The sequence below is a fragment of the Callorhinus ursinus genome, unplaced genomic scaffold (genome assembly GCF_003265705.2).
Source record: "Callorhinus ursinus isolate GAN/ISIS: 27379988/994484 unplaced genomic scaffold, GSC_fseal_2.0 scaffold13, whole genome shotgun sequence".
In the NCBI taxonomy this organism is placed as follows: domain Eukaryota; kingdom Metazoa; phylum Chordata; class Mammalia; order Carnivora; family Otariidae; genus Callorhinus; species Callorhinus ursinus.
Genome location: NW_027397075.1, coordinates 20,008,639 through 20,027,930, shown reverse-complemented (window position 1 = coordinate 20,027,930; position 19,292 = coordinate 20,008,639). Strand labels below are relative to the sequence as shown.

The window sequence follows — 19,292 nt, the reverse complement described above, 5'->3', positions numbered from 1 at the left end:
AAATGTACAAGTCATCTATGAGTCATTTAGCTTGATAGATGAATGGTTAACAAGCTACAAAAACTAATAAGAACCACGTGTTAGTCCATACTGCTACATGGCATGAGGCCAAGATCTCAAACATGGTGTAATAAAGAACAAAACTGGGCACTGGAGCATACATAACTGGAGGAAGAAAAAATGAATCATCTTCTTAAAAGACCATATGAAAAATAATTACTCATTAATTTACACAAATAATGTATAAGCACAAAAGCCAGATTCATGACCAGATTCACGACCAACAGGCCACTGAAATGTTACCAGGTTTGGGATAGAAAAAATTAGATGACCAGTAGATTCAGGTGTTCACTTGTTCATCTGTGGGTTTTTGTTTATTTTGTCTTGTTTTTGCTTTCAATGAAAGGTAATGTGAAAATTTTAGTCTTTATTGCAGGCTGTTTGGATTGGGGCTTGTATACTTTATGTGTGTACTCCCATTTTTTGCTTTTGGGTGAGTCACAAACAGCGATGGTAGGCTGCCTTCCAACATCCTCCTGGGGGACATCCACAGAGCCGTTTCTAGAAGGACCCCAAATTAGTCTAACCCTGCAGAATCAAAAGCACTTCTAACATGGAGAGACTTAAGAATCAAGCTAAAAGGGACACCTGGGTGGCTGAGTCGGTTAAGTGTCTGACTCTTGGTTTAGACTCAGGTCATGATCTCAGGATCCTGAGATGGAGCCCAGAGCCTGGCTCTGAGCTCAGTGGGGAGTCTGCTTCTCTTCCTCCCCTTCTGCCCCTCCCCCAGCTCGTGCTCTCTCTTTCTCTCTATATAAAATAAATAAACTCTTAAAAGAAAAAAGAATCAAGCTAAAAGAGGCACAGATTGAAGAAATTATAGTTTCCCCATTATTGAATTAAAACTCACAAGTGACATCTTGCCTGGTAACAGTGAAGAAATCTTCATCCACTTGAGTATTTCTCAAGAGGGGTCCTCCTACCACCAGTATATCACAATCACCCAGGCAGCTTGTTGAAAATACGTATTCCTACATTACCTTCCAGGTCTTAAGTAGTAAGACCACCAGGAGTGGGACTGGGAAAGTCTTTCAACAAGCTGCCCAGGAGATTCTCACGTGCCCTAAAGCTGGACAGCGATGGTCCTCAGAGGAAGGCCCAAAGGGCTCTTCGTGACCCCACATTTGCACCTGCTGCTGCTAGCGCCCCTCTCATTTCCTACATCACACCGACCGTGCACATGTCAGCAATACAAGAGATACCAGACTCTTAGGAGCAGCATGAATGAATGGATAAATGCATGTATGGATAAGTTCATAGTATTTCTGAAATAAAACAGGAATTCCAATTCCATTAGAGTTGGTGCTACAAATCCTTTCATAGCTCTCTAAAAATCCCCACAGTGCTCCAAATTTTTCAGTCTATATATCTGACACTCTGGTCTGAGCTTCTCAAATATTGATCACAGTAAACTGAAAAAAGAGGAAACACAAGGCTGTGACTCTGTTTTCTCAGAAACGTCACAATGCTCTACTGCATTCTACCCTGCATAGCAGGCTGGCAGACACCACCACTGTCCCACGCACATCTGCTGGGAAAGTCGTTGCTTAGCAACAGCAATCAATGCTGTATATCCTCTGCCCCATTTTCCTAAAGATTGAGACATTGCTCCAAGGTATTATTTTCAAATACCTTCTGTTTCACTGACCAAACATGTTTGTTAATATTTCTATTATGCCAAAAAAAAAAAAAAAAGATCAGGAACCAAATCAGCATGAGACCTCAAGAGAAGAGAAGGAGAGGTCAGTATAACACAGGATGCTTTGGGATTTGTTTGATAAAGAAAAATTCTTTTGACAGCTCATTGACTTTATTTACTATACCCTTTCATTCTGCCATTTTAGAATTGATTTCTGCTAGCTCATGGGAGATGAAAGCCATTAGCATGAATTATCATTCTAAATGCAGATCTACAAGGTACTGCCATAAAACACAAAAAGCAAAGGATTTTCAGAATCTGGTTTAATACACATCTCACATCTCTGTTAAAACTCGTGTCTTGGTTACATTCTTTTTTTTTTTAAGATTTTTTATTTATTATTTGACACAGAGAGAGAGACAGTGAGAGAGAGAGAGCACAAGCGCGGGGAGCGGCAGGCAGAGGGAGAGGGAGAAGCAGGCTCCCCACAGAGCAAGGAGCCCGACATGGGGCTCAATCCCAGGACCCTGGGATCATGACCCGAGCCCAAGACAGACGCTTAAACAACTGAGCCACCCAGGCGCCCCATGTCTTGGTTACACTCTTACAACACTAGCAACATTTTCTAACATCCTTCCACTGATAGTAGAAATCTTTCAGATGGGCAATGCTTATAATCTAAATTACCTGCTGCTTCTGATACAATTTACAAGCTAAATTCCATACACACAATACTAACACTGACTTTGGAGGAGAAGGTAAGAATTTTTATTTCAAATAAACCAATATGTCCTACCAATGAATGGATTCTTCATACAAAAACAAGAACTTTATGTGATGCTTTCCAATAAAAAGAGTTGATATTTGTTTAAGGTATATATACAGATGTGTTAGTGAGTGGTGGAACCCATTTAGGTGGGTATTATGTGATAATTATTTTCCACATTACTGAGCACCTATTATGTACAAATCTCTATAGGCAGCATAAAGATGAGTAAAATGTGATCCCTGTACAAATCATGCTAGAAACAGTCACATCAATAGTAATACAGAAGACTATGGACATTACCTCAGATATTTGTTTAGTCACAACAAATGTCCCAGTTAATATGGGTTATATCTGCAACACAGACTAGATGAATAAAACAATCCAAAGCCTTTATTTTTTATGGTAACATTCAGTGTTGGTAAGGATGTAGTGAGATAGAAATATCACCATGAACTATAAAAGACATCAGGTCAGTAAAGTAAATCAAACCTTCTGAAAAATATTTGCCATAATGTAATAAAACTATTTAAAATATGCATATGTTGAATTTTGAAATACTAATTAAATATCTAATAAACTATGTTAAGAAAATAATCAAAGATGCCAACAAAAGAGATTTATTTCAGATATATTTAAAACAGTAAATACTTATATACCCAAATAGTAGAATGATTAAGCAAATAATGATACAGCCATATGATGAATATTATTAAAATATTTTTCAAGAGTATTTTATAAGAGCTAGGGAGTATAATACTAGCAAAATAAGTCGGTCAGAGAAAGACAAATATGTGATTTCACTCGTATGTGGAATTTAAGAAGCAAAACAAACGAGCAAAAGAAAAAAGAGAGAGAGAAAGAGTGGGGGGAGGGGCAAAGGGAGAGGTAGAGAGAGAGAATCTCAAGCAGACTCCATGTTGAACGGGAAGCCAGATGCGTGGCTCAATCCCACGACACATGAGATCATGACCGAGCAGAAACCAAGAGTCAGACACTCAACTGACTGAGCCAAACAAACTCCCCCAAGAAACAGACTCTTAATGATAGAGAACAAACAGGTGGTTACCAGAGGGGAGGTGGATGGGGGATGGGTGAAACAGGTGAAAGATTAAGAATACACTTATGATGAGCACTGAGCAATGTACAGAAGTGTTAAATCACTACCCTGTATACCTGAAACTAATATAACACTGTATGTTAACTATACTGGAATTAAAATTAAAAACTTAGTTTCTTAATACATACATCAGAATCTTACTTGAACTTCTATTTACAGATTTTTAATTTTCATCTGAGAACTTCAGCCCTTGGGGTCCCTGGTGGCACAGTCCTTTAAGCATTGGACTCATGATTTCAGCTCAGGTCATGATCTCACGGTCCTAGGACTGAGCCCAGCATCCAGCTCCATGCTCAGCGGGTGTCTACTTGAGATTCTCTCTTCCTCTCCCTCTCCCACTGCCCCTCTGCCCTGCTCACACTCTCTCTCTTTCTTTCTCTCTCTCAAATAAATATGTAAATCTAAAAAAAGAACTTCAGCCCTGGTCTCCTAAGCACTGACAACTTGAGTGATAAAGTATTTATGTTTCACAAGTATTTTTGGGTCAACAATTTGCATTTCCATAAATATGTGATAAATTAGGACAATATTTTCACAGAGGGCAGTTACAATAAAAGTGTATAAGATAGCCTGAAGAAAATTATCTTTTTTTAAAAGATTCATTTAGTTATTTGAGCGAAAGAGAGAGTGTGAGTGGGGGGCGGAGCAGAGGAAGATAGAGAGAATCTCCAGCATGACAAGGGAGCTGGATCCCATAACCCATGAGTTCACGACCTGAGCCAAAACCAAGACTCAGAGCCTTCACTGACAGAGCCACCCAGGTGCCCCATAAAGAAAATTATCTTTTATTTAACAATTCAACAAATATGCACCAAGCACAGGGCATAAAAATAGATAGGATTCTCTTGGGATACTGGGGATACATTTCAGTGCCTTGCTTTCCTATGATGACCTTCCAGAAGACACAGGGCCCCCAGGCACAGCATTTCTCTTGTATCAGAATATATCACCTGAACACAAAAGAAGTTTCTAGTACAGTCTGAGGCGGGTGATTATGGTATCTACAACTGCTAACTGCCTCCCACCCCTGTCCCAATCATCAGTGAGACTAAAGGGTCGGGGATGCAGAGAAATAAATAAAATTAAGAGAACCCTGTCAACAGAAATTGGTATTTCTGTAAATCTTCCTATGAACTTCATATTATATATATATATATATATATACATACATATAAATACACACACACACACACACAATATATTCTTTTTCTCAGTGACTGTGGGTGCTGCCAAAGCACATTTCTCAGCCTAAGAACTGTGGGGCAGACTTTTCCATCTTTACATGTTAAGACCTCCAATATCAAAGAAGGAAACTGGAGTTTTAAATCATGAAGTAACTTAACTGGGGTCACCCAGCTAATTGGCAAGAAGACAAAACTCAAGTCGAGGTCAATTACCTCTTTAAGTCAGTGCTCCTTCCCTTACAGCACATGTGACATCTGGGTAAATGGATAGGAGAGAGGTATCCATTTCCAAGGAGCAACATGGCCAAGAAAGGGAAGCAGAAATGAACAAGATGTCCTAAGGTCCCACACTGCCCGCTAGAACAGGGGCCATGGAACATGCCGCTTTCTGCCACACCCACCCCATCCACTGCGTTTCCATGCAAGGACAGGGGCCCTGTTCCAGGTTAAGATTAGTCATACCCTGATGCTCCCCCTCCTGGCTCCACCCCCCCTTCCACCTTGATGATCTCCCCATGACCCCTGGGACCACTGAAATATTGGTAGTGACCATGGGCTTGAGTAAACCCCAGTTTTAAATTGGCCAGTGAATTTAAAAAAAAAAAAATTCCTCCTGTCCAGCTCCTCTCCCTTCAAGAAGTGCCTTTCAGTGACACCCTGGGTTTCCTAGCTTATAGTCTCTTCTGAACTCTGCTCTAAAGAGCGCTGCTGGCTCCCATCAACTGCCCTATTTGCTCATTCTCTTGTAACAACAAAACTTTGCCCCTTCAATACCAGGAGGCAAAAGATACAGTTAACTGGTCATGGTTTAACCTTCTATGTACTGAAGTAAACACATACTCTCCTTCCCCCCACCCTCCATAATCAACCAGACTTTCTTTTATTCCAAAGAAGAGATGGTTGTCCTAAATGGAACCCGATCTTCACAATGCCAAGTTGTAAATAATGACACTGAAAAAGTGAAGGGAGGAGTCTTCAACTCCAGTCAGAGATTAGATTTCACATCCAAGGTCACTAATCAGCAGGGAGGTGATTTTTTTTTTTTTTTAAAGATTTCTTTGGTAAAAGCATGCAAGATGATGGGCATCTAGGGGGCACAGTCACAGTTACACAGCTAACGCTTGGTTACAGCACAGGTCGTGGTCTCAGGGTCCTGGGATCGAGCCCTACATAGGGCTCCCAGCTCAGCAGGGAGTCTGCTTGAGATTCTGTCTCCATCTGCCCCTCCCCCCTCAAAATAAATAAACCTAAAAAAAAAAAAAAAAGCCTTTCCAAAGACAGCCACCAGGATATTTAGGTATAAAAATCACAAATAAAACCTTCTGATTACTGAGGAATGATAGTTATAAAACACACAAAGAGGGATGGAGAAAAGTAACTACACCTAAACTACCTGAACCCACAAACATACATGCCCATGTTTATGTTAATGGTATTATAAAACCATATATATGTGTCACTGTATATACAGTGTATGTATATACATACACACACACTCTATTATCAAAGTCATTTTCTACCATGTAGTAAGTTAAAATTCATGGATATACGTTATTTTCTTTCTTTCTTTTTGTTTTCTTTCTTGCTTTTACGTTTCTACCTCTCTAAAGAATGCTTCTGCTGAGCTTTCTATTTTTTATTCATTCAGATTAAAATGCAATGATTCACCAGTTATTACCACAATAGCCATAGACATGTTGAAGAGAAGCTCATGATTATAATCTGCCCAATTACTGACGGCTAGATAGATGCCGAAACACAGTGTTTTGAAAGGCAGCTTCATTTCGGATGGAGATCAGGACAGCAATAAAACAGTGTCACAGTCTCTTCACTAAATACATCTTTGTTTGCATGGTCTATGTATATTGTCATGGGGCAGGTGCAGGAAAATATAAAATATAAATATTTAAAATCCTACTGAGCTGCTGCGAAGTCAATGACAAAGAAAAATACAAACGTGAGGGCTTCATGTGTATAGCTAAATACATAAATAACTACAAAATCACACAAAAAAGCAGCACATCCATATTTCTTACTTGGTGCTTATCATAATTCCACAACAATATATTTTTATTAATCTTTTTTTTAAAGGCTTTTTATTTATTTGAGAGAGAGAGAATGAGAGAGAGCACGAGAGGGAAGAGGGTCAGAGGGAGAAGCAGACTCCCCGCTGAGCAGGGAGCCCGATGCGGGACTCAATCCCAGGACTCCAGGATCATGACCTGAGCTGAAGGCAGTCGCTTAACCAACTGAGCCACCCAGGCATCCCTATATTTTTATTAATCTTGAGCCATTTGAAAAATATTCAAGCAACACTAACTTCATCAAGTCTTAAGCCCCAAATAAAGTTACCAGTAATGAGCAACATCATTAGATTTGCTTTGTATTTAAGGAGAAATCATTATCCAGCTGTCTTCACCCCACAGAGCAACTTGAATCACCCTTAGTCTTCATGCAGCCAGGCTGACCAGCAGCTGTACACAACAGGGGTCAGCAGAATTCAGCTGCTCCAAGAAAAGTCAAAAGACAAACTGGTTTTGTTCTGTAAAGCCAAATACCTTTTTTTGTAAAAGGCTACCCAGAGGTGGAATCCTGGTTGACGTCAGTCCACTTACCTGACAAAACTTAAAATTATAACTACTTGGATGAAAGTCAATGAGCTAACCAGCTTTCTATCTTCCACTTGGAGGTACAACTCTGTGAAAAGGACAGAAAAATAGGGGCACCTGGATGGCTCAGTCGGTTAAGCGTCTGGCTCTTGGTTTCAGATCGGTCATTAGCTCAGGGACATAGGATCGAACTCCGTGTTAGGCTCCCCAGTCATCGTGGAATCTACGGGAGATTCTCTCTCTTCCTCTCCCTCTGCCCCTTCCCCCATTCATGCTCTCTCTTTCTCTCTCTCAAATAAATAAAATCTTTAAAAAAATAAATAAAATAAAAAGGACATAAAAATAGTTTTCCAACTAAATTATAGTCCTTCGAATGCATACTCAAATACTTAGCAACTCACAGGGAAAGTGAAAAGAAAGCAAAAAGATGGAGTAACTCTGGCTACTAGAAAAAACAAAGAGGAGACTTCAGAAAGGTCAAACAATAAAGCATATTTCCATATCTGAGAGTATGTATACCGAACCAAATAACCCAAAGAGCCCTGCTGAAAAATACATTTTGAAATGTATCACTACATTATTTGTACTCTTATTTTGGAGTAAAAACATAAAAGACATTTAAGGACAATTGGGGAATTAAATACAAATTAGGTATTAGATAAATATCAGAGAACTGGTATTCACCTTCTAAGGTGTGATATGACAGTGATTCTAAAGCAGAATGTCCTTATTTTTAGAAGATGCACAGCAAAACAGCCAGGGTCAAGCTTCATGATACCTGCAACTGACTTCTAAATGGTTCAACACACACACACACACACACACACAGAGCAAATATGCATATATGACAAAATATTAACAATTAACGACTCTAGGTGATATCCTTCCTATCTTATCCTTTTATCTCTTCTTCATGATTGAAAGTTTTTATAATAAAAGATGAAGAAAAATTAAAGCATATATGAAACTCCATTAAAAAACAGAAAATTGAAAAATAAAATAAAATTCATAATTGTGATCCTAATACAGAAAAGTTACATTAAAACAAAAGTGGCAAACCTGAGAGGTTAAGTAACCTCTCCAGGTAGCTTTCTCCTTGGAGATGTCTGGCTAAGCCAGGGACCCTGAACTTCCCCCTGACAGATGCCTGGGCCACACCCAGAGTGGGAATGGAAAACCACACTCCGGAACAGACCTGGGCTCCAGAGCATGACACCCTTAGAACGAATTACAATAAACTCATTCCATGCGAGGGGCAGGAGGGAAATTGCCCATCTAGACCTGAGCAATGGATACACTGGGATACATTTTTTCCAGAGAACTTATAACCATAATCTGACAACTGGCCAAGCTTGCAGCCTAAATTAACATCTTTCCGGTCCAAGAAGCCTCAAGCACAGAGATTAACCTTCAACAGAACTATGGCTGTTAAAGCCCTAGTTAGCCACTAGAACAAGAGCAAATTCACTCTGGATGAGCACACCTTTAATACAGACTTCCAAGAATTTCAAAAGAGCTTGAGCTTATGGTTTAAACACACACACATAAAATAAGAAAACAAAGACTAATGAGAAAGGCTCAATTAAAAATATATCTGAATTAAACTCACAAAGATCTCATGATTTGGACTGTCAGAATTTAAAGTAAGTGTTTAATATGTTTAAAGAACTAAGAAATTGAAAACATGAGAAAGGATAAAAAATGCTGTCATGTCTAAGCCAAAAAACTTCTAGAACTAAAAAATACAATTATAATTAAAATGCTAATTTAAAAGTTGGCAACAATCTTAAATCCTAGAGTGTCAAATGTTGGCGAAGATTTGAAATAACGTGAACTCTGATACACAGACGGTTCAGTGTAAATCTATACAGTCCCTTGGGAAAACGATTTGATGTTATCCTGTGAAGCTGAGATAAGCATACTCATGGCCCAACAATTCCATCACAAATTTTATATCCTACAAAAACTCCAGTACACATTCAAAAGGAGATAAGTTCATGAATGTTATGGCACTGGAGTGTGTAATAGTTAAAAGGAAAGCAAATAAATAAACTATGATGTATCCACACAGTAGAAAACTATACAGCAATGAAGCTGAATGAGATATATAGCTATATTCATCGTGGGTAAATTTCAAATTACTGAACCAAAAAAGGAAGTAGAAAAAGAATAAGTATAACCTGACATCCTTTAAAGGATGTTAAAAACATACAAAGCTAAACCAAATAGTGATTGTAATACACATGTGAAAAACCATAAAGAAAAGCCAATGAATGATAATACATGATTCAAGATGGTGGTTACGTCATGACAGAGAGAGATGTGATAAACGAGGAGCACATGCAACTTCACAGGTACTGGTAACATTCTATTTGTTAGACTGGTTGACTGCTTTACAAGTTTTTGTTTACTGTTATTTGTGCTTTTAAACATTTTTTCTATATATTCAATGGTAAAAATTACTTAATGAAACAAAAAAGGAATAGAATACATGGATTTCCTAACCAAAATCATAAAATTATACCTTATAGCAAAAAACATGCCTTAAAAAAAAGGAAACTAGTTAACATTCAGGACAATCACAGCAAAATATCCATGTGCATCAATGTGTAGGATACTGTGTTAAGTAGAAGACCAATTTTCTCAAGGAGACATCCATTCTATGTGAATGCCTGGGAGTCAAGCCTATCTGCAATACAAGCTGGCTTATGCTAAATAATCAGTAATTTTTCTTCTCCCATTATTTCCGTTCATTCAATTCCAACTCTAATGATATCTCATAAGTACAATTTTTGGCATCTGTTACATTCTTCTAAACCCAGCCTTAACTTTATATGATGAAAATTTTAAATTTTCCCAGAATGATACTACCTCTTTCCACATAAATTGACTGGGCTATGACTTATATTCTGTGTTGTTCATCATAATTCATGCCAGAGCTAAATCTGCTATTTTGACAGTGTTTTGGCTAGAAGCTGAACAGATGGATATTTTTCTCTGGTATGAATATTTGCCAACAATTGGAAGGGTGTAAAACTTATTCTCAAGGAAATCCAAACACAACCATGAGGAGCTAACAAATAATTAAAATATCCACTGTTGCAGATACAAGTTTCCACAGAAACACAATGTGTATTCAGATATTTTGATATAAAATGAAAGTAAATTAAAAGAATACTTTGGTAATGTTGTTAAGTTAATGCTACTAATAATCATACTAGAACTTGGAATTTATATGGGTATTGTGTTCACACTCACCTGGTTCTTATGGTTCTATGAAATAAATATTGAGGTATTATTACCCTGACTTTATATAGACAAGGAATAAAGCATGGGGAGGAGGACATGTTATCCCAGAAAAGGACTGATCTTAGAAATCAGACCTGGGGTCTGAACTTGTCTGTGCCTCATTAGCTGTGTAACTCTGAGCAAGCAACTTAATTTCCCAGAGCTTCCATCCCCTCATCTGTAAACAGGCAGAGTAACTCTTAGAACACAAGGCTCCTGTGAGAATTACATGAGATTTATAAAAGTTCCTAACAAGAGCACCTGCCATAGAGTAGGTTCTTAAAAAATATCTCCTTCCTTAAATAATACTTCAGTAATGAAGTCCCAGTTGACAAGAAAAATTCAAAATTTTCATCTTTACTCCCTTCCAAAGGAGTCAGTGGTGACTGAGATTTAGGGCAAGAGAAAAGTATATACCAAAAATATCAATATAAACTGGGGGTTGTAAGGAGCTCTAACCACTGGACAGTCACACTCCAGTGGCTTCTCACAAACATCGTGAAGGAATGGACAGAGTCTAACAAGCCGGTCACTAAGTAATTTAGAAGAGACTGAACTGCCCTATCAGTAACACTCATGACTCATGTGATATTAAACCACATAAACTGTAATGTTATCTGACATTGAATACACGCATTCCTTTTCTACACAGTTAAACGGTAACTCCAAATGTCACATACAAACAGCCCTCGACATTCATTCACAGATTACCTGTTTCTCTTATCGATGACTTATCATTTATAGACTCCTCCCTGGCGCTTCAAGCAGACACCCTTCAACCCAAATCCTGTGGCTCATGGTGGGGGAGGGCAGCTGCAGTCTCACCAGGAAAGGTGACTATAGGCAGGGATGAGGGCAGAGCTGAGCACAGGGAAGCCAAGGGGCTGCAGATGCATATCCACCCACAACAGTCTCATCAGAGAAAAGAGACTGAAGTGTCACAAAAGAGTGGAAGTACTGACATTCTCAGATCCTTCCAACCTTCATGATTTTAGTTTCTTGCCCCTGTATTTCCTGCTTGTGAGTGACACACAGTACTTCAGAGTATTTATTTGCTCGTTCCAACATTTTGAAGAAATACTGAAAAACGGAGTCAGTCACAAGAGAAGAGGTCCAGTACCCCCTTGCTTCTCTTATGAGCGAACACAGTGATGTAGTGATTGAAGACACGCACAGATCTGACCTGACCTTGATGTCACCTTGGCAGGTCTGCCCCTTCTCGGTTCCCCATCTCCAACATACAGCGTGTAGTTCATCTTGCCTGACAAGCACAGTGGATTGGAACTGTGCATTTTGAATGGTCCTTTAGGATATGAAAAACTTCAGTAATTATTCAGTAAATGTGCTAGAATGGCTAAAATCTATAATTTCATTAGGTTGCCTTAATCACATCATAACATGCAGTTTGACTTATTTCCAAAACCAGTTTTCATTATAACCTGAAAAGAACTGAAAAATTCTTTTAGTTATAAAGACCTCTCTTTCACTTGTAAGAAGACTTTAATCCGTTTCTCGGAGAGCATAATTCAAGCATCATTCATTTAGCTCAAGGGTTAGGTGTTCTTTGCACACTGCTAATATAATGAATAAGACTGGCTAGGACTCTATCCTCATGTAGCAGAAAAGCAATAAACAAATGAACAACCACATTTTAGACAGTGCTAATGCTCAGAGAACGTAATATAGATTTAATGGGGGAGCCCCTCTAGATTCAGTGGTCAAGAGAGCTCTTTATGAGGGGACGACATGTATACTGAGACTTGTACACCTAAGACCATTCCAATCAGAGGAACTAACAATTGTATGGACTGTGTGTCGAAAACAGCCCTGGTATATTAGAGAGACAGAAAGATGTCTAGTGTGCAGTAATTTGGTAGAGGTAAGCTGGGAATAGATATGTTAGTACTGAAATAACATTAGAAATTCAAACTGAATTCTTTTTTAAGTTTTTTTAAAATTATTTATTTAAGTAATTTCAATACCCAATATGGGGCTTGAACTCAGGACCCCAAGATCAAGAGTCACAAGTTTTTTTGACCAAGCCAATAAGGTGCCCCAAGAAATTCTCACTGTATTCGCATTGCGTGATGATAGTCAATGAAAGGTTTGGGGAGAACTGGGAAGTAAGGCCTAATTTACATTTTAAAAGATCACTCTGGGAGCCCCTGGGTGGCTCCTTCAGTTAAGCATCTGCCTTCAGCTCAGTTCATGATACCAGGATACTGGAATAGAGCCCCAAGTCCAGCTCCCTGCTCAGTGGGGAGTCTGCTTCTCCCTCTAACAATCCCTCTGCTCATGCTCTCTCTCTCTCTCTCTGCCTGAAATAAATAAATAAAATCTTAAAAAAATAAAAAAGATCACTCTGGTTGCTAGGTGGAAAGATTATAGAGGAACAGGAAAGGAAGAAGGAAGACCAGCGAGGAGACTACCATAATTGTTCAGACAAGATATGATGTTACTTTGGACTACAGTGATGGCAAAAAAAAACACAAAAAAACAAAAAAACAAAAACGGGGGGGAGAGAAACAAATTATTGATATATTGGGAGGAACTACTAACAGGAATTAATGAAGGATTAGATTGGGAGTGGGGGTGGTGGTGACAGAAAGAATTAATCAAAAGTGATGAGGGGCAAACGGTGGCTCAGTTGGTTAAGTGGCTGATCAGGTCATGATCTCAGGGTCCTGAAATCGAGTCTCCAATCAGGCTCCACACTCAGCAGGGAGTCTGCATGAGGATTCTCTCTCTTCCTCTCCCTCTGCCCCTCCCTTCCCCCCACCATGTTCTCCCTCCATCTCCTTCTCTCTCTCTCAAATAAATAAATCTTTAAAAAGAAATCCTATATTCAATTCAAATAAACTTATTTCACGGGAAATATTAACCAAGTCCAATTTCCCATATATCCCATGGCAAAATGGTAGACCCAGGGAGAACTGAGGTAATATTTTCATTGGAGCATATCACAATACATGATTAGATGTACTTTTCCCTTTTTCTACTATTGGTGGACAAAGTTTCTATTTTAGGAAATGCTGGTTACATATTCTACCCTTCTCCATTTCCTCTCCAGCTCATGTACTTAAGAGTCTTCCAAAGGACTAAATAACACAATTTGGTGGTGGTAGAAACTCCATCCTAAGATGCCAGGCTGGAGAACTGGGTCCCTTTGCACGTTACTAACAGTTTGAACTTGAGAAGATAACCTCTCCAGCCCCTTTACTTTTACACATGAGATAAAAATAATACGAGTTTACACATAATCATTCACAGGATTTTCTAAGGTCCCACCTGCCTCTAAAAAATCTATGATAAATATATTTACAAACTAGATTTGGCATCACATATTATTATTTATGCTTACATAATATTTTTCCTTATTTCAAAGTTTACTTCAGTAGACCCTAAAACAGGGCAATTCAATTGGCTTCCATGTTTAATTACCATGAAATAGTTTATCTTGGAGGACTCCTGGGTTAGTATTTTTTAAGGGAAGGCAACGTTGATAGAATACTGGACTGTGTGGTACTTCTTCTACACTAATCTCCAATGTTTTGAGGCATATGAAAATCAAGTATGACAATAAAAAGAATTAAATAGAATCCAAGTAGGTAAGGAAGAAGTAAACTTTCACTATTTGCAGATGATGTGATACTATATATAGAAAACCCTAAAGACTCCCCAAAAATTATTAGAACTGATAAATGAATTTGGTAAAGTTGCAGGATACAAAATCAGTGTACAGAAATCTGTTGCATTTCTATACACTAATAATGAAGCAGCAGAAAGAAAAAGTAAGAAAACAATCCCATTTACAATTGCACTAAAAATAATAAAATAGCTAGGAATAAACCTAACCAAAGAGGTGAAAGACCTGTAGTCTAAAAACCAAAAAACACTGATTAAAGAAATTGAAGATGACACAAAGAAATGGAAAGAAATTCCATGCTCATGGACTGGATGAATTGTTAAAATGTCTGTATTACCCAAAGCAACCTATATGTTTAATCCAATCTGTACCAAAGAACCAACAGCATTCTTTACAGAACTAGAAAAAACAATCCTGTGATTTGGAACAAGTGACACTGAATAGACAAAACAAACCTGAAAAAGAAAAACAAAAAGAGGCATCACAATTCCAGACTCCAAAATATATTACAAAGCTGCAGTAATCAAAACAGGATGGTATTGGCACAAAAACAGACACAGAGATCAATAGAACAGAATACAGAGTTCAGAAATACACCCACACTTAGAAGCTTAACTCAAGGCTTAATTTCCTCCCAGTCTTCGACAAAGGAGGAAAGAATATCCAATAGAAAAAAGACAGTCTTTTCAACAATGGTGTTGGGGAACCTGCACAGATACATGCAAAAGAATGGAACTGGACCACTTTCCTACACCATACACAAAATAAACTAAATATGGAGTAAAGACGTAAATGTAAAAGCTAAAACCATAAAAATCCTAGAAGAGAACACATGCAGTAATGTCTCTAACATCGGCCATAGCAACATTTTCCAGTAATGTCTCCTGAAGAAAGAGAAATAAAAGCAAAAATAAACTGCTGGGACTATATCAAAACTAAAAGCTTCTGCACAGCTAAGGAAACAGTCAACAAAACCAAAAGGTGACCTACAGAAAGGGAGAAGATATTTGCAAATGACAGATCCAATAAAGGGTTAGTGTCCAAAACATATAAAGAACTGTACAACTCGGGCACCTGGGTGGCTCAGTTGGTTAAGCGACTGCCTTCGGCTCAGGTCATGATCCCGGAGTCCCGGGATCGAGTTCCACATCGGGCTCCCTGCTCAGCAGGGAGTCTGCTTCTCCCTCTGACCCTCCCCCCTCTCACGCTCTCTCTCTCAAATAAATAAATAAATAAATAAATAAATAAAATCTTTAAAAAAAAAAAACTGTACAACTCAACACCCAAAAAAAATAAATAATCCAACTAAAAATGGGAAGAAGACATGAACAGACATTTCTCCAAAGATATCCAGATGGCCAATAGACACAAAAAGCAGCTCAACATCACTCATCATCAGGGAAATGCAAGTCAAAACTGTAATGAGATATTACCTCACACCTGTCAGAATGGCTAAAATCAACAACACAAGAAACAACAGGTATTGGCGAGGATGTGGAGAAAAAGGAACATTTGTGCACTGTTGGTGGGAATGTAAACTGGTATAGCCACTGTGGAAAACAATATGGAGTTTCCTCAAAAAGTTAAAACAGAACTGCCCTACGATCCAATAATCACACTATTGGGTATTTGCTAAAAAAAATAAACAAATACTAATTCAAAGGGACACACGAACCTCTATGTTTATTGCAACATTATTTGCAATAGCAAAACTATGGAAGTGTCCATTGATAGATGAATGGATAAAGATGTGAGTTTTATATATATGAGTATTATGCAGCCATAAAAAAGAATCAAATCTTGCCATTTGCAACAAAATGGATAGAGGTAGAGTATAATGCTAAATGAAATAAGCCAGTCAGAGAAAAACAAATACCCAAATACCATATGATTTCACTCATAAGTACATTTTAAGAAACGAAACAAAGGAAAATAAGAGACAAATCAAGAAACAGACTCTCACCTATAGAAAACACACTGCTAGTTACCAGAGGGGAGGTTGGTGGGGGGATGGGGGAAACAGGTGATGCAGATTAAGGAGTGCACCTGTCATGATGAACACTGGGTGATGTGTGGAAGGGCTGAATCACTGTATTGTACACCTGAAACTAATATAACTTTGTATGTAAACTATACCAGGATTTACATTTAAAAATTAATTTAAAAAAATCAAGGGGCACCTGGGTGGCTCAGCTGGCTAAGCATCTGCCTTTGGCTCAGGTCAGGATCCCGGGGTCCTGGGATGGAGGCCCGGTATCAGGCTCCCTGCTCAGCAGAGAGTCTGCCTCTCCCTCTCCCCCTCACCCCCACCATGCTTGCGCACGCATGCACTCTCTCTCTCTCTCTCTCTCAATAAAATCTTTTAAAAAATAATTTAAAAAATCAAGTATCTGATTCTGATAACCACACATCCTCTTGTGCATGTCTAGTACTCACTGGTGATACCTGACTGTCTTCTGTATCTCAAGGTCTGCCTGCAGTTCCAGCTGAATGGCAGCATAAAATCCCAAGTAGCCATAAATCTTAATATCTAGATCACATTTTTTATATTACCTGAAGGGCAATTTAGGTTCCAATGGTTAAAGAGTTCAAAGACCTCTATTCTACTGACTTACCTTTATGTATGAGCTTCATAGAGAGAGAAAAACAAGATGTGTGTTTTCTAGCAACAGTTATCTGATTTCATGAAAATAATTAAAAGTATCATCTGGACTCAACGTTTCTTCTAAAAGAAGTAAGGCCTCTTTTAATTTTTTTTTGATACATTTTAGTTTTTAGAAATTCCCATTATCCCAGGAAATATCCATTAAAAAATGAATGAATTAATGAAGTGGGATTTTGGAGTCACAAAATTTTTTCAATAAATTTAGAAAGTACATTAACATCCTTTAGACTAAGAATCTTATAGCAATTTAGTGGCCTGAAATAATCTCACAAATAAAGCTCCAATATTCTTTTTACATTCATTCATGATAACTATTACCCTAAATCTTCAATTAATGGTTCATTAATTTAAAACTTAAATTCATTTCAGGAATAAATGATGTCAGAACATCTCCTAATGTATTATCTCGCTTATATACAAAAACTCTACACCATTATTCTCCTGAGAAACTCTACATTTTGTTTTTGTTCTTCATCTTATCCCTGCTAAAATTCTTTGAAATCAATCTGTCTTACTAATTAAAAATAAAAAGGTTTAGTGTCAATTTAAATGAAATAATTAGCAATAACCTGTTTATAATGAGTTTAGTGTTAATAATAGGTGTTACATTGTTTCAGTCTGCCTGCCAGAGAACAGAGTAACACCAATAATTTGTTGAATCTTAAGAAAATTTTTTAAAATTTAACTCTTATTATAGAATAAAATATTATAACTGCCCCTTATCCATCTCATAGAGGTGTTGTAAAGTTAAATAACACACTGTTCAAGTATTATGAGCTTTTCAGAAAATGACATGATTAGAACTATTTTAATATCTATGAACACCTACAACAAACTTATATGGATCTTCAGTCCTAAAAATCTGGGCCTTACGTTTTCCAGATGAACCCCCAAAATGAGGCATTGTCCAGAAACATAAAAAATTTCAATATCATGGTATTTAAACACTAATTTGAGGAATGCTTTAGGATTTTTTAATTTGATAATTCACTAAGACTTTGAGAGCCACTGCTTTTCCTATATTATCTTGTCCAGATATCTCTGCTTAAGATTTTTCCAATTGTTCCCTATGATCATATGATTAATTCATTGATTTTCACACTGCTATGATCTGTGGATTAGTAGTATCAATCTTTTTTTTTTTTTAACAAGTAGGGAAACCAAGGTTAAAAGAGAAAAACTGGATTTCTCTCTATAATCCATACCCACCCCCAGAAAGATGTCGCTTGCATGGGCATATTCAATCCAAAAAACCAACACAGGTTTTTTTTAAAGTTTCATAAAGAAATCTCAACTTAAGAAAAAATGAGAGGAAACAGGGAACCAGGAGTCAGGCTGGTATATGAAACACATGCAAGGCAGGTCACCAGTTTGGAGAGATCCGGTAATAGGTCCAAATACCACAGAGAAGTTTAAAGTAAAGCTGGAGACAGGTTCAGTGTTTATAAGTCTCAGGTTACCATTATGTCCTCAGGCAAAGTTAGCTGCAAAATATACTGTCATTACTATACTGTTTGGCTTATTTTTATAATTAAGCAATACTATCATGATCCTTTGTGTCTCTCCTGATTAAGAAATTCTTCCATACCAGCACTACTATATAACTTTCTGCAATGATAGAGATGTTCCATATCTGCACCATTAAATATGGTCCAAATGTGGCTAGTGACAACCGTATTTGACAGTGAAGTTCTTTTTTTTTAAGATTTATTTATTTATGTATGAGAGAGCAAGAGAGAGAATGAACACAAGCAGGGAGGAGGGGCAGAGGGAGAGGGAGAAGCAGACTCCCCGCTGAGCAGGGAGCCAGACGCAGGGCTCAATCCCAGGACCCCAGGATCATGACCTGAGCCAAAGGCAGACACTTAACCGACTGAGCCACCCAGGTGCCCTGAGAGTGAAGTTCTAATGTGTATGTGTGTGTATAAATTTCTCTCTTATGGTGGTACCTTTCTCAGTTACTCAGCTTCATAATTCAGAGAGAAACATTTTTCAGTTGCGGCATATTTTCATCTAAATACTTTAGTTAAGTTTCTAATTAATGCATTTTATTCCAAAGAATTTTTCAAATTATAGACTCCATTATTCTCAGTGAGAATACTGGGCTGTTGACAAGCATATCTGATACACTCAGATTCTGGTCTTCACTCATCCCTGAAAGCCATCTTTCTACCTCAAACTATGAATCATTTTTACCTCCTTCTCACTCCAGCTGACATTCCACTTTCAAAGAGGTATGTTTTCTCTCCTGTTTCCTGCTTTTTTGATACAGCTTGTGGACACGTGGAGAGTATAATAAAGATGCTGTCCAGAAA

The 19,292-nt window shown here is 37.9% G+C and overlaps 1 protein-coding gene across 7 annotated transcripts in view; it reads right to left on the bottom strand.

Annotated features, from left to right (window-relative positions):
- Nucleotides 1-19,292, bottom strand: part of SMYD3 (SET and MYND domain containing 3) — a 698,417-nt gene that overhangs the window by 399,414 nt on the left and 279,711 nt on the right. The window lies entirely within an intron of this gene.